General features: G+C 49.9%; 1 protein-coding gene across 2 annotated transcripts in view; it reads right to left on the bottom strand.

Annotated features, from left to right (window-relative positions):
• Positions 1-12,247, bottom strand: part of dgo (ankyrin repeat domain containing protein 6 diego) — a 174,717-nt gene extending 162,470 nt beyond the window's left edge. The window contains exon 1 of one of the 2 annotated variants that reach the window (XM_065450788.2): positions 11,479-12,247. The gene's annotated coding sequence lies outside the window, so the exon portion shown is untranslated. Of the gene's footprint in view, positions 1-11,246; positions 11,382-11,478 lie in introns of those variants that run through there. The other variant, XM_065450789.2, reaches the window with a different exon arrangement.
• Positions 12,248-15,922: the final 3,675 nt, after the last annotated feature.

Raw genomic sequence — 15,922 nt, 5'->3', positions numbered from 1 at the left:
ACTGGATGCTAAAACGATGTTCATTTATTGCGATAGCAATTATACGGACACTCCAGGCGCATTTCTGCAATCGCCGTCGCCGTCGCCGTGAGGTTCTGTATAACGTACGAGGGCGATAAAACCATCGTGTGCTCATAACGTATGAAGAAGCGCATCATAACGTAAGAAGCGCATCAAGAACTTTCCCTTCATTACAATTTCTAGTAAGAACAAGAAGGAAAGCGGTCTACTGTGTTGACACAACGCACAAAATGTAGCCTAACGCCATGATGTATCGTCTCACAAACCACATCACCTCTCTCCCCCCGTCCCCCCTAAGCAAGCTTCCAGACCAGCTGTCCCTCCTTGTATCATAGCAATGCTCAACTGCTCGACGTTATCAGCGTGTCTATTTCGGTGCGCCTTCGTATTGTACATGCAGTCGTTAGCGGAGTCCACGAAAAGCGCCAAGTCCAATAATGAAGCCGGGGTGTGCTGTGTGACAACGCGTATCGCAAGCACAAACACCCGGCGTGACAGCTCTGGCCGTGAAGGTCGTTGGCTCTCAGAAAGCGACACCGCCAAGGACGGTCTTTGCAGGCACCGCGCGGCTTCTCTGCGGCCGAGCGGGCGTTCGGTGACTCTGACGGATCGCCGACTCCGTGGACACGACGCGTTGGCGGCTCGGCGCATAGCAGCACGACACGTAACGAAGGCCTCTCGGCGCTGAGCGTAGAAGGCGGCGCAGGCAATTTATGCCGCGGGGTATCGCACCCGAAATTGATAGCCGAGGAGGTCGAGAGATGTAAACATACAGCGTAAACTTGCGCATCAGCCGCACCTTAAGATTTCGGCGAAGTTGATGAATAGCCCGACTACAGACACTCTGCGCCTTCGTGGCGAACATAATCAATCTGAACTGTTGCTCTCTCTCTCTCTCTTGCCTCCATATCTCAATCAATCTGAACTGTTGCCTTTTCTCTCTCTCTCTCTCTCTCTCTCGTTCCCTCTTGCTTCCATATCTGCACGTGCAGGGTAGCCGACTAAACAATACCTGATGTCTGCCTTTCCTGTCTTCCCCTCTCTCTTTTTGTGTTTGCCATTGCTGACCATCTCAGCTTCTACTACATGTAAACGACTGCGTACAGAAGTTGCGGAAGCTATCTTTTCCTAGAAAGAAAGTGCAACAACGCTTTCGTAACTTTTCGTTACCCGCACCCCTTGTTTTGTTGAAAAGCCGAGGTTTTGTAACCTTGCGCAAGTAGCTGACAAGCAAATGCTACGGGACAGATTGAGTTTCCGTTCCGCGGAGCCAGGCTCTTCGCCTTGAAGTCGCCCTTTTCTTTCTCTGTCGGCACGTACACTATTCCTCCTTGTTTTCTTGCCTATGCATACGAGTCTGTGCGGCGTTTACGCGGTACTTGCGGGTGATTGCACATCTTGCCTTGGACATCATTCCCTCGCGAAATGAAACGGCGTACTATTCCACGCGTCCTTGAACGTCGCGGTCCACCAGCTATTCTCATTCCATGGAGGCGAACCGAATAAACGTCGTCAGGGACGCGTGGGCGCCCATTCAAGGCCTGATCGTCCGAGTTGCCGTACTGGGAACGACCGTGATCACAAAGAACACAGCAGTGATTTCGAAGAAGCCATCAGGCATATCACAGCCCGATATGACCTCAGTTCCTTGTTTTTCTCGAACAAAAACCAGTAAAAGAAACCCCCAAAACAAAGGACGTTTCAACATTGCCTTTACAACTATATTTGGAACTCGGTTGTCCGAACAGTTTGGGAGAACACGGAGAGCAGATGAACGTTTGCGATGAGGCGAATTTTTGTCGACCCGCTGAGCGGTAATTTGAGCTTTCTTGAGTCCAATGCAGTCGCAGCAGACCGCAACTTATAGGCAGCCGTACAGAGGGCAAAAGGATACGAAAGTGCTCCAAAAGCTTACTGCGCCAGCTTCATAAGACTGGATACGTGAAACTTGCAGGCACCCATCTTTTAAGTTATTCATATTTTAAGTTATTCCATCAACCCCACAAGACGCAATCCGCTGTTTCTTTACCGCCACTGCCGTTCAGGTTCGCACGCAGATAGCTGGGCCACGGCGAGTCCTGCATACACGCTTAAAGTTTTGTGCTAATCGCTAATCGACGCTGCATTCTCCGCGTATGCAAGGACGCGGGAGAGATGGTCCCGGTTGCCGTATGTCGCGTGAGCCCCGCGGGTAGCCCTACAGCGCACCGCGATTGCAGGTTTGGCTTGCACACGTAAACTTTATCTGATCCCCTTCACCCTTACTCAGCCTCAGATACGGCCACGAGCCTTAGCATATGCGCGCGGCCCATAAATCGCGCGCACTGATATCTGCAGCACGGAAACAACGTCGCGGCACGCAAGGGCCACAGGCCGGTTTGAAGCACCCCCCCCCCTCTCCCCCCTCCCTCTGCCTTCTTTTTGCGAAGGAAAAGTGATAGCGCCGCACCGGAATAGAATACTAACGTCGGATTGCACACGGAGGCCTGGGGGCGTAGCCATAGCATTCGTTGCTGCGTCAGCGGCTTCCTTTCTCGCAAAATGTTCCCGCAATGTTTCCTTTATCTCGTTTATTGGACGGTCCCCATGCATTCGCACGCTATATGGGAGAAACTAGTAAACGTCACGGCGCGCATGCGCACTGTGAGTGGTGGGGAGGAGTCGCCCACGCTACGAACGTTGCAGCACGCAGGGTAATGTCCACTTTCGTACAGCTGTTCGGTCGGAGGGTGCTCAGAAACATTTGTCCCGTACACTCGGGTGGGCGACGTATTTACTGCGTAGATCATCTTCCTTTAACTCTTCCGAGGCATGGGAACCAAAGGAACTTGCGGTTCAGTTTACAAAAAAAGAAAAAAAATGTATGTGGCTTATCAACCACATTTCCAGTGATTAACGCAAAAAATTGCAGCAGGCAAATAAAATAGACCTACACCTGTTCTTCGCGCAATGTAAAATTTGGCCCGAAAAGCAACAATAAAAAAAGACATTGCATATCTTGTTCTGGTCGTCTCTCCGTGCGGAAACAAACTCTCTATTCACGAAAGCTGATCTATACTTGTGGAAGCTGAAGAAAATAAGTGCGGTATTCTGGAATACATACCATTATATCAATAGCAAAAAAATGGCATTCTTTTCTGAGCCCGTATTTCGTTTTTGCTTTCCTCACAAAAAGTTGCAATTTGAAGCAATCATTTTTGGAACAAAACAGCTTGCACTATATCAAGCGCTTTATTGAGTTTTCCTTTCTTTTTGAACAATCAGTTGCGCCAGAAGCGTGCATTGGTAAGCCGTCTATATTTTATTAACGCTTCCAAAGTTTACGGAAGTGCATAATACATTTTCCAGGCTGTTGTTGCTGCACCCCCGTATGACTTCAGTCGACCATAATCATTTAAGGAGAGAAAACGCACTCCGCTGTTCCCGGTTGTTTCGTATTCAGAGGGAGTTTTATTTCGCACGTAACGACCGCTGTTCACCTAGCGCCGTCACAATAACAAACGCTTCCTTACGACGAAAGACTTAACTAGATCGTCAGTTGACGCTAAAACGGTTCAGCAGTCACGGAAACTTGACCTCCTTGTGTGTCCTGAAACTCCTTTTCAGGCCCTAACCACAATTATGTCTATCCCGTGACAAAAAATACTTTCCGGCAACGAAGTTCACTCCAAACCGCTGACCGTTGGGAAAACGACTTCAAATTCTCATTTATCAATATTTATTTCTCTTTTTTTTTCTTTCTTTTAGAGACCGACTTCCTTACGCTTCTTTCGGTTGTATGACTGCCGTTCGACTCATCAGCGTGCCCTTGAGATTCGCTATTAGTGAAGCGACTCACGAAGACCGTTCCGCCCCGAAGTCTCAGCTGCGCGGAAGATACGTGCACTGCTTGCTACGCATGAAGCCTCCACCTGGCGCTGCTGGCGCCCAACGCGTGTGGTAGCTGCTAACGATCTGGAAGAGATTAGCATAACAATAGACGAGCAAAGCAGGATGCCACCGCAGTATAGGGCCCACACCACGCAACCTGCGAATGCCGTAGCCGCAGGGAAAGAATACAAAATAGCTTGTCCTGCACCGCATGCGGACGAGGTGAACTGCCGCCGCCGACACGCTCTGGCAAGCACGCTGAGAATCAAGCGCTCCGGTTTAGGTTACGTACGGTAACTTAGGCGAGCTTAGCGCGTAAACATAGCGAAATACCGGCACCAAAATCCGGCAAGGATAACTATAGGGGAGATTCGGCGTATCTGTGTTTGTATCTACGTTCACTAAGCCTGCGTAATAGTAAGATTTGTGGAAGTTTTCATCTTCACGTAACAGTACTGCCCTATCTACCTCGTCTATATGCAGTCTCCTATATCCCTGGGTATGCCAGTTTCGACTCATTCACTACAGACGATTTTCGAGCTTGTAGTTCCAGGCCACACGTACTACACGTTGTGATGAACAGGACAGTACAGCTGTTCATGGCGATCAAACATCTCTGTAGGATAGGATCCCCGAGTCTATGTTCTTTTGGAGTTTACAGCAATTCATTATGCATGGACACTCAGTGCTTTACGCTACGCTCCGGTGCTTGTACTAGTGTGTCTCGAAATTTCGCGGGCACCTTTGTTTATTACGACAGCCTCACTGTGAAAGTATTTCAGCAGTAGGCCTACTCTAATGTTCAAGCTATCCTTCTGTGCAGATTTCGGAGCGCTTTTGACGACAGCGGTCACTTGCACGAACAATTTTACTCACGTTAAAGTCTACATTTAAATAGAGTCGCGCGAAATGAGAAATGATTGACACAGAATAGCTTGTTGATGGCCATAGACAGAAAGTTTCTTCCAAGAGTTACTCCTTTGCCAGTGGACTGTTTATTGTGCAGATACTTGCTACCATTTGTGCGAAGCTTGCTAACAGTCGGTAAAAGCGAAATACTTAGAATGCCCTAAGCGGTCAAACCTACGCTGAATTCTTCGCTACTCTGAATTATTCATTATAAGGTCTACTGCAGCCCAGATAGATTTGGCATTTGAGGCAGATCGTTGTACAGCTGCTTCGCCTATTGCAATGGCGTCGGCACGCAGTTCATGCATCCCGTCGCCACAGTATCTTCAGGTAATGTACCGGGCATCGCTACCGGGCCGAAGTTCAGACAACTAAAGAAGCCAGCTACAAAGGTTCCGCTCGCCACCATCTAAAAAAATAAAAAGAAAAGAAGAAAAAGAACAGGAGCTTACTATGGAGGTGCACTAATACTCTTCGGTAATGAGAAAAAAAGAAATCTTGATCTGGCGTCGGAGTATCAAGGCAGGAATGCACAAACGCCGTCCGCACATACGCGCAACGCAAGAACGGTACGGGATTGCACGGCACGTCTCCTATAGCATCTGAGGCTATCGTGAGTGGCGACGCACGGGGGTCGGCCATTCTCGGACCCTTCTGATACTTGGGCACAGGTTCGCGCACGCGGAACGGCTGCCGATTAGCCAATCTGACTTTTAGCTTCCGCAATGCAGCGTAGATTTACAAAGCGCACAGGACCAGCTCTGCAGCCGCTTCAAGAAGTGAGTCCAAGGCCGAATGAATGCCTTTACTGGCAGGCGCAGGGGTAAAGAAGGGGGGGGGGGGGCACGAAGTGAAACGATCCTTCCAGCCACTACAGACACTGCTCTTTTGTAGCGGTACAAATCACGCGATAGAGTCCCTCGGCAATGACGAAAAAAAGAGGATAAAGAGTAACGAAGGAAAATGGAAACAGCAGTGGGGGGTGGGGGGCGGGGGCCGGAAAAGAGAGGAAGCTGGGAGAGGGGTAATGTTTAAGGGTGCTGGCGCATGCCTGCTGCTTCGTCGGCGGCAGCAGGGAGTCGGAGACCCATCCGTCGGTCGACAAACACAGCGAGAGGCTACACCAGCAAACCAGTCCTTCTCCTGGTCGTGCCCCGGCCGGACGACCTTCAACTTGACTTGGTTCATCTGCTAAACGTCCGGCAGCGGCATTATTCGTCCTTTCCTGCCTCCCGTTCTCCATTTTTTTTTCTTTTTCAAGAACGATCGACACTCCCTTTTCTCGTGGCTTCTCTTAGCTTGCGAGCTCCCTTGACATCAAGGATGTACGGTGTTTGCGTTTCTTTTTGCGCCTATATTTACTCGGGAATCTTGTAGCATAACGCGTTTGTACATTTCATCCATTCATGAGCGGCGACGTAATCTGCCCAGACGGCGTTATCGTCTTGGAACGAACAGTGTGTACAGGCCGACTGCGTTTGTCTCCATTAGCTTTCTGCTCTACCTGAGTCTGCGTGCAAGGCTATGTGCGTACCCGTACGCACACCTTATGGCTCTCCTTGTCAGCCGGAAGAGAGAACCTGGCGCCAGACATTCGTGTATGTTTTGAATGTCTCGGATATTTAGCGGCGCCAGATAATATTCGCAGCTTCCTATACGAAAGGCAGAACTGGTTTCCGCCGGCGAACTTTACGCCATTCGTCCGAAGAGGAAGTTGTACGCAGAGCATCATGCTATTGGATCTGTAAGAACAAGGCGGAAGGTGTTCAGTCAACGCCACAGGCAGCGATGCTGGTCCTCACGTTAAATTTCCTCTTTGCATTGTCAAGTTGCCTTGACATTTGGAGGCCTTGACATCATCTCACATCGATGTGAATATGTCTCGCGCGTAAGAATTGGGTAGTTTCGCTGGAAGCATGAAGAATTGAAAGCGATGGCAGGGTTTAGCGTTGCGCTGATGTTCTCCAGGTCGCAAATACACGGGCAATGATGTCGGCGTGGCACAACACATGGAACGTGTGCGTGCGTGCGTGCGTGCGTGCGTGCGTGCGTGTGTGTGTGTGTGTGTGTGTGTGTGTGTGTGTGTGTGTGTGTGCGTGCGTGCGTGTGTGTGTGTGTGTGCGTGTGTGTGTGTGTGTGTGTGTGTGTGTGCGTGCGCGCGCGCGCGTCATTGCTCACTCGAGCTCGAGTGATGCTCGAACTCGAGCATCATGGCATCTCGCAGTAGCGTTGAAGGTCCATCTCAACATTATACCATAGAAAATTATACTGATTGTAAAGTCCGGTTGAATACGTTAACCAATTACCAAACAGGTGCAACCACAAGGGTCGCGCAGAGAGCCCATGGAATTTATTTTAACCATTTACTCGACAGTTGGCGGATTCATATAGCGCAATAACAAGATTGTAGTATTTGAACGCAACCTATGGCTCTATATACATAACGCAGAAATACACGGGGCAGGTTCAAAGCACGGTTTAACGTGTTCGAGGATGTGGGGTGGTGCTAACCTGAGCGATTATGGAATCTCCACAGAATGCAACGACACGACGCCGCCAGAGTGCCACGGGCTGCTACTTGCCATAGGGGGTGAGGTAATGATTTATTTTGCTCCAGGTACGGAGCCTTGCCATAGGAAGTGTTCGTTCGCATACGCTTTAGCTCACGTAGGCGTGTGTATATAAGATTCCCCAACATGCTGACTTGCTCCAGTGGAGCAACGGATGCAAGCGAAAAAAAATATGATGAAGAACCAAGCCAAGTTGCTATCCAAGAGTGTGTTTAGCATGTTTTGGGAGGTGGTTATTTGTGGCAATGTGTGGCGCAATATGTTATGGGGAAGGGCCTTACGCGCACGCGGGAGCCAACCGCTACTTCGAGCGCCACTGCCTCAAGGAGTAGTTCGGAAGCCCGCGTGCAGCATCTGCGACGAGAGGCGCAGCGTCTCAAACGACAGAGTCGGCTTGTTCAGCCGGAGGCACGTCGTCTTAGCAATAGTGTTTCAAAACGCTATAGCTGTCAGGAGAGAACAGTACGAGAATGCTTCCCTTACTACCGGTGGTACCATCGCATGGCGGTACAGGAACAAACGGTACCACCATGCCGTTTTAGTGAGCAGCTCGTAGTCGCCGGTTCATGGGTTGAGTGCAGCGCCGTCCCTCGGTGTAACAGCGCTAACGCGCTCGTGCCACTGCATGTCTCGAGTTTGCTGGGCGGCGTGGTTAGCAGCATGGCGCCCGGCATTGCCGCTTGCGAGTATTCTAAATCATATTGCTTTAAAATTAAATCTGCCCGTCACGTAAGACAATAAATGGCTCAAACCCCCTCAAGCAATGGCTCATAGTCCCGTAAACGCGGCCTCCCCATTACGACGACAGAAGTGTAATTCTACGATTGAATGACGAGCGGCAACGCAGTGAGCTATGGACAAAGACGACGACGTGGACGAACGCAGAGCAGTGGCACGAGCGCGTTCGCGCGGTAGCGCCGAGGGCCGCCAAAGAGCCAGCGGTGGGAGAAGACGATGCTCGAGCCATTTCTGATGATGGCAGTTTTAGCGAAGTCCGACAACAAATGGCACAGGGTCCGCATAAACAGCTTCGCTGCAAAACGCCTTTATTATCTGAAGGGCCGTAAGACCTGCAAGGCGATGGGATAAGAATATCACCACGCCCGTCTACTCACACGAGGGAGTCGAAGCCGGCTTCCCATAGGTAAGAGGGGAGCGTTTGGTACGAGGTTCGCTTCAGTATATATATATATATATATATATATATATATATATATATATATATATATATATATATATATATATTACAACTGACAGGTCCGCTCCGGATTACCGTCAGTTGCAGTTCCCTCTTCGAAGAGGCAGGGACGTGTGTCGAGTGAGCCCCTGAACAACAGTTTCCAATGTGTTGAACGCAGTTTAAATCATGGATCGGGGATCTCAAAGAAATATGCGACGTAATGCTCACGCATTTCTCTCGCACTGGTCACTGAATCGCCTCTGAATCTTAACTTGTGTACATGCACCTTTCATCTCCATTCTTCTCTCGACAAGCATCATATATCACTTTCATGTTCGTGGCATCGATGCCTCGATGTCTCACACGACCAATCCGCCTGATTTTCGTGTTTGTCGTGTTTGCGTTGAAGTATAGCTTGCCAGTGGCATAATGCATAAACATAAACATTATATGCGGTTGTACGCTGCATAGGACGAAAGTAAACGCAATCGTGCGCGCACCATTGGTTACACACGGTTTAATGCACATCACTTGTCTAGAACTTCGCGTCACATATATACAACGTGTTCGTTGGTTGATCTACATATTTTTTATAACTATAGGTTCCTTCAAAGTACGCAGAAGTGCGCTGCAAGCTATTTAAGCTAACAGCAATAAGTACGATTAACGTCCCTAATATCAAGGATTCTAGAACGACAAAAGCAGCACTGTTAGAGATGATAGACTGACATGTACATGAACGGCAGCCTCATTCAACAAGAATGTTAAATTCGATCGCTGAAGTGAGGCTCACACTGCACGTAGTAACAGTCTTCCTCAACGCTAATTGTTGTTGGCTATAGTTCGTGCTGACGTTTTGTTTTCATGCGAGAAGAGAGTACCCGCTATCTCTTTATTCTTTTGTACTAATGATGACGTTGAAATGTGTCTGGGAGAACCCACGGAACTGGGGAGGATAGGGTGTGAGGGTGGAGGAAGGCTGGGCAGGTGGCATTCTGGTTCACAGAAATTTCGGGGAGGCCGCGCACGTGCTTATCGACGTCCCCCCCCCCCCCCCCCCCGCCCCCCACTCTCCGGCTACACTCCTGATATTCACAAGAACTCATCTTACGTAAGTCTAATCCGTGATTGACCATCGCCGCTGTTGTGATCGTCATCACGCCAATCAGCATCACGAGTGGCGTGCGCTCGACCGCCTGGCCATTCACGAAACGCTTTTAAGGAAGAGAAGCCTGCTGAATACCTGTCCATGTATTTCAGCTGTGGGTATATCTGAGGAACTTCGTACGTGTTTCTTGTGTCATCATGACAGCTTCACCTGTTAACTGATTAACAGCGTCATTGTGGACAAAGACAAGAAAGGTGACAGGACGTGCCGTTATTATGTCTTACTAACCAGCCCGAACCAGCGCGCTCCCTTAGCTTCACCTACTTTTCCCACTCCTAGCGACCGCCTGTTTTTGACTCATTGACCGATACTAAGAACCACGTAGATACCAAAGCTCGTTATTGCTTTTTGCCATGGGTACTGACACCATTACTACTAACAGAAGAGAATGCATTAAGGAGCTAGTTGGTGCGTACTCATATATATAATTCATGTTAGCGCAAGCAGGACGACGCTAGAAAGGAGGCAGCACAAGTGATTTGCCCCTGTGTCCTTTTCTGTGCCCTCTTGTTTGCGCTGAAATTTATTATGAACTAACACGACATAGGAAAAGCTTAAAACATCTCTGGACATGGCCACCCATCGCAAGGCGGACTTCTCAGCACAGTCGAAATGATTATAAACATTTAGCGATCCTCAAGTAAGTACGCCAGCACGCTATCGTGCTGTCACTCAGGCTTGCAGGCTTCCGAAGTAAGCCTTGGATTGTTCCTCGTTATCCACTGGCAAAAGAAACCCCGCATCGACTTTTGAGAGCGCAGTGCCCGCGCCTAGGCCGGAAATGGCACGCCAAATGTCAGGGCGGAGCCGAAAGCCAGACGGATGAGCCCAACGTGTGGGCTCGCTTAGAAGGCCCACATCACACGGCCTGGAACGCGAACCGAGAAATTGGAATGCGCCAACAGGGAAAAGACCGGAAGTCGAAGTTTGAATGAATTCATCAAGAAAGCTGGCATGAGAAGACCATCTTGCGCGTTCGTACAAAACTGACCACAGGCGGTTCACGACGGCGCGCTTTTTCCTTGCTGTATATATTCGAACATTGTAGAAGGAGACTGAGCAGGAGGCTGCAGTCACTGCAGTCCAATATTTGTTGCCAATATTTTCACTACGCTGAACAACAAATTTGCGTGCTTTCTAAGAGTCATGGCTCAACCAGCGTGGTACTGAAGAATGTTTCTTCAACTGCGAAGCTTTCTCTCCGAAAAAGCCATATGGATTTTCCTTTGCAGCTTCTTACTACATTCGGGTGTGTGACAATTTTCCCTTTCATGAACTTGCGGACACAGTGACTGACACTTTACAAAATTTATCCGCTGGACGCACCAACATGACGTGCACACTACTCACACATGAAACTGTCCATGGGAAGTGTAGGTGAACTTAATCGCTCTTCAACCAAAAATTACTGCGTGGTCGAAAGTTCAAACCCGACTTGCTCATACTTTTTAAGTAGTTTTCCCTACTGAGAAACTTACGCCGTTTTAATTTATTTAGTTCAAAGCTAATGGTAAGACAATGTACTTACTCAATTCAAAGCACCTCTTCCAAGTTATGTGAGCACCATCTGCGATTGCTGCTTTCCGAAAGGAAGCTTAGCACTATTGTCATCACTAGTTCGTGTTCATGCACACAGTTGCATTTGGGCACCAAAAGTCCGCACCATGAACGGCGTTGCATCATCTAGTTCATCAGATATAGTGCACGACGCGCTACTAAAATATTTCAAGGGATCTAGACACCAAGGGATAAAAACTCACCTGTTCACATGCCTACATCCACAAAAGAGAGAATCCGGGGCGCTGTAACGCGCCGTGGAGGAGGGAATAGAATCACGGAGTCGTCGCACAAAAGGCACAGTCGTCGGCTCTATTCACGGCGCGCGCCCAGTGCCACCGAATCAAAGGTAACGAGGACACAAACACAGAAGCACGCTGCGATTCTTTCCTCTCCGCAGGGTCGGCCTTGAAAATCCACGCGGCACCGCCACGAAGGAGTCGACACTCACGAAACGACCGCACACAACACTACCGCCAGATCCCGAAGATCGCGCACGAGCTTATACGAGATCTCGAACCTCGCGCACTCTTGAGCCCCCGGATTATCGCGCACCGCCTCGGGAAGAACACTGGACACACATTCCTGGTGGTTGGGTATCCGCAAGAACGCGCCGATGCTCCTCGTATCCGGCCGGGAGTCAAGAACAATTATAGCGTCGCCCGGAATGAAGGGGGCATATGACGAGCACGAGCCGAGCAGAAGGCACGCTGGAAGCAGGCATGGCCAGCCCGGACGGCGAAGCCTGCCGCGGACGAGCGAAGCACGTCGACCGCCTCGCGACTGGCAGCGTGTCTTCGGTACGCAGGTACCCCCGAACCAACGACGGCAAGGGAGGCTCGCCTCCCTCGCTCCTCCTTTCGTCTGGTTGTTTTTCGGTTTTCCTCTCCTCCTCGTTGCTCGGTGAAGAAGAAGAAGAAGCCGTCCGTCCGGCGGAGTGGAACCATGCTCGGACGGCTGCCGGAGAAGACGTGTCTCTTCCCCCTCGCCCCAACGCGCGCCGCCGCCGCGAAAAACCAGTTGGAGCCTTTGTTTCTTGCTGAAGCTCGGGTCGGCGCTGCTTCACAATGGATGGTCTTTCTCGAGCAACTGCTGCTGTTGCTGCAGGCACCGCTGCCGCCGCCACTCCATGCTGCTGCTGCTGTTATTGCTCTTCTTGCTCTTCTTGCTGTTCTTGCTGAGCAGACGGCAGAAAACGAGCACGCAGTGCTCGTTTTCTGCTGTCTGCTCTGCTTTTTTTTTTCTTCTTTTCTTTTTTGTGCTCCCAGCCAAAACGTCTGCGCGAGAAATCCTTTTGATTTCGTCGGGGGGTGGGAGGGAGTCTTGGCACCTCGATGCATACCTAGTCCTGAATCAGTTCAACTCGCTAAAGCAGCACCTATGCGAGCGCGAGGAGAAGTCTTGTTTGCGGAGTCGGCAAATGTGCAGAACTCCCACCGCCTCTCTCGAACGTGGGCCGCGAGTTTGACACTTGGCGAACTTTTTGCGAACAATGGGGACTATGCACGAGGCGCCAATGATTACGTTTCTGCCCAATTATTGACCCATCGTCTTGTCCAGTATATTAGTGAACTTTGGATGGTCGCGATAATGGACTGGCGAAACTTGGTAGACAAAAGAAAAGAAAACGAAAAGAAAAATCATCCTTTGCTTCGAAGACGTTTTTGCGTGCTGTCTATGTCCCAACTAAGTCTCACTTCATACGAAAGACCAAGCGACACGTCTGTCTTAATTGTTGCGTTAAAGCCCACTTGTGCACTTATATTCAGCTCTACGTTATTTGTAGTGTTACCTTACGTGGGATAGCAGGCGTTTTGCCATAGTCTTCGGATTTTGCTCGCTGGATTCCGGCAGAGCCATCACTGTTTTGCAAAAGCAAATATATTCTATAGGACGGGACTGCGAACTTCTTGATTTGTTACTTCGAATTTAGGAAGAAATAATCTTCAACGCAACGGCTTTCAACCAATTGACCACGATGGATGGATGGATGGATGTTATGAGCGTCCCCTTTGGAACGGGGCGGTGGCTTGCGCCACCAAGCTCTTGCTACTATGCTGCCTAATATCCTACCTAGGTTAACCAATGAGAAAAAAAAAACACACTATGAACTACCACGTACAAATTTTCTGCCACTTGCAGAAGTCAGAGCGCCACCTAGCACGAAAAACGGGAAGCTTGCGCCTCGCCGCTTGGTTGGAAAACATCCCGGCTCCAGCCTTGCTTTGGTACGGCGGCATCAAGTGGCGACGTTGTGTTTGCAGAGCTTCTTTCGCGTTTTGTGAAAGCGTCGACGTTCTTTGGTAGTCGCCATATATGACCTGCCTTAAATATGATTGAAGAGGACTTCATTCTCTTGCCGTTTTTGCAAATGGGACGGACAGCTGACTTCTCAGAGCGCTGGATAACGAGCGACAATGCGTGGGGTTATCTTCATGCCAACACTTCGTCCGTTTGTCAGGCACACCGCTGATGGGCTAAAAAAAAAGAGGGTTAAGTTAAGCACATAAAACTTAACGTAAACACCGTGGACCTTCCACTTGGCCTCATAGGAGCTACGTACACACCATCCATGAAGTCGGGCATCTACGTGGTTACAGCATGGTTCACAAAAGCCATTGGCGACATTGCCGGAGAGCACTGTGAATGTGTGGCCGGATGAGTGCTTTATGCCTGTCGCATTCCCCGAACTCTTAGTTGTAGCATGGAACAACAGATGTACACGTTCTAGCTTGCAAATTTGATATTCATCTCGTGCTGTTTCGCCAAACTGCTGTGTTGCATGCTTGTGGTTTACGAAGCCGTATCCCAAATTTCGCATGCGGTACATGTACGCGGTAGGTTATTCAGTTTGTTTTTGCGAGCGCTAAGGCCTCAAAGCTTACGCCAACCTATTTTATTATATGTTATATTAGCTTAAATATGGGCAGCGCGTGCGTCCGCAGGCCAGTACGCTCCCGCTTACTCGCGAGTACTCATCAAGGCAGATAGTTTGACGAATTGATTCGAAGTCATGGTGGAAGAGAGCGCAACACAACTGACATGTACGGAAAAAAAGAAGACGAGCGCAGACTCACAAATGACATGACGTACATAGACTGGCCGCATCTGTTTGTGCGCTGTTCTTCACAAATCGCTTAATCGTATTCGCATCTACTCAGGGTCACTCAGTGACGAGCGCGAAGGAAAACTGCATTCTTTATATTTTAAAGCCTCAGCGGGCCCTGCCAGCACGTCGCTGGCCTTCTGTTCAGCGTTGCAGAACTGGCAGGAGATGACAAGGGTATAGTGCCTTGAATATACTTCTAGAGTATAATTCTAGGCACTATAACAAGGGAATAGAAGTTGCCTGCATAAGCCACAGATCCTAGAATGCACTGTTAGCTGCAACGGCGTGCCGTCCGGGTTCGACCGCTTCACCGCTGCCGTCCGCAAACTTCTCCACATTAACCTTCGCGGGCGGAAATCTGAAGAAATTACTATTTCCATTTTCATAATAATAGCTCGTGCAGCCGAAAGCGACTCAGTTGGCCGGCATGTCACGCCCGAGCAGCGCAGTTTGCTTTCCAACCACGGAGACGGCGCTCACGAAGCGCCGCCCCGCGGCCGGTTTTTGCGCATGCGCAGTCGTACTTCTGCAAGTGGTCAATTTGTTATTTGCTGTCATGCCATGTCGTTTTCCACCTTACAGTTGTAAATCGTGCAAGTCATTGTTTCGTAGGTCCGCTGCGCTTCTTTGTGAAGTCGACGCCACGCAATCGTCTTATAGTTCTTGATAGAGAAGGGTTAACACTACGCGTGTATTTCGGAAGTGCGAAGCGGTTGTCGCTCCGGCCGCCGCCATGACGAAACGTTCGCGGCAGCGTTTTCACGTGTTCCTCTGCCCACTCCCAAGAGGTTCCGTCAGCAAAGCCTTTGAAATACCAACGGTTTCCCCAAAGGCGGCAGTGAACGAGTCGCTTCCCCCCCGAGAATTTCTCGGAAACGTGGTCTTGCTAACCGCCTCAGGATCCTCCTATGGGGTTAGTACCTGTTTGCCGCCGCTTGCATGGCTCTCATTCTTTCTCCCTTCTTTTTTCTTTCTCCTTCTCTAACTCCTCGCGCTTTCTGGAACAGCGTGGCAGGGACGGAGCACGTAAGGGGGTGGGATGGGAGGGGGTCGAGGGGAGGATAGTCCCTCGCCCCCCGCGGCTCAGTCCTAAGCTGTCCACGTTTCAGGAGGAGTGTCCGATACCACGTCCTCGGCGGAGACCCTCGCGCCACTGGTGACTACCCCCGCAACGAGCACAGGCGGCAGCTGCCACGCGGATGGGGCACATTTGAGGAGCAGCTCCCTCGCTGGTGCTTGTCGGCTCTCGCAGCCCCCCTCGCGTGCTCGTCGATAATTACCTTTCTTTCTTACTTTCTGGTTTGCTTGCCATCTCCACGTTTTTTTTCTTTCTTTCTCTTTTTCTTGTCCCATCTTGCTCCTCTTCCTCCTTCTCACCACTGGCATTCGCCCATGTGCGAACGTTTACACCTGAGCGCTTCTAGTTTACCTCTGCTTTCCTCGACGGCGAGGGTGTTGTGTAAAAGTGTGCAGCGTTTCGAAAGCGTTAGAGTCAGCGCCAACTAGTAAGAAATCGAATTCTCCACTGCATTCGCGCG

The sequence above is a fragment of the Dermacentor albipictus genome, chromosome 5, assembly GCF_038994185.2.
Source record: "Dermacentor albipictus isolate Rhodes 1998 colony chromosome 5, USDA_Dalb.pri_finalv2, whole genome shotgun sequence".
NCBI classification, from domain to species: Eukaryota; Metazoa; Arthropoda; class Arachnida; order Ixodida; family Ixodidae; genus Dermacentor; species Dermacentor albipictus.
Note: the sequence above shows the minus strand (reverse complement) of the source record. Positions and strands in the feature narration are given on the sequence as shown.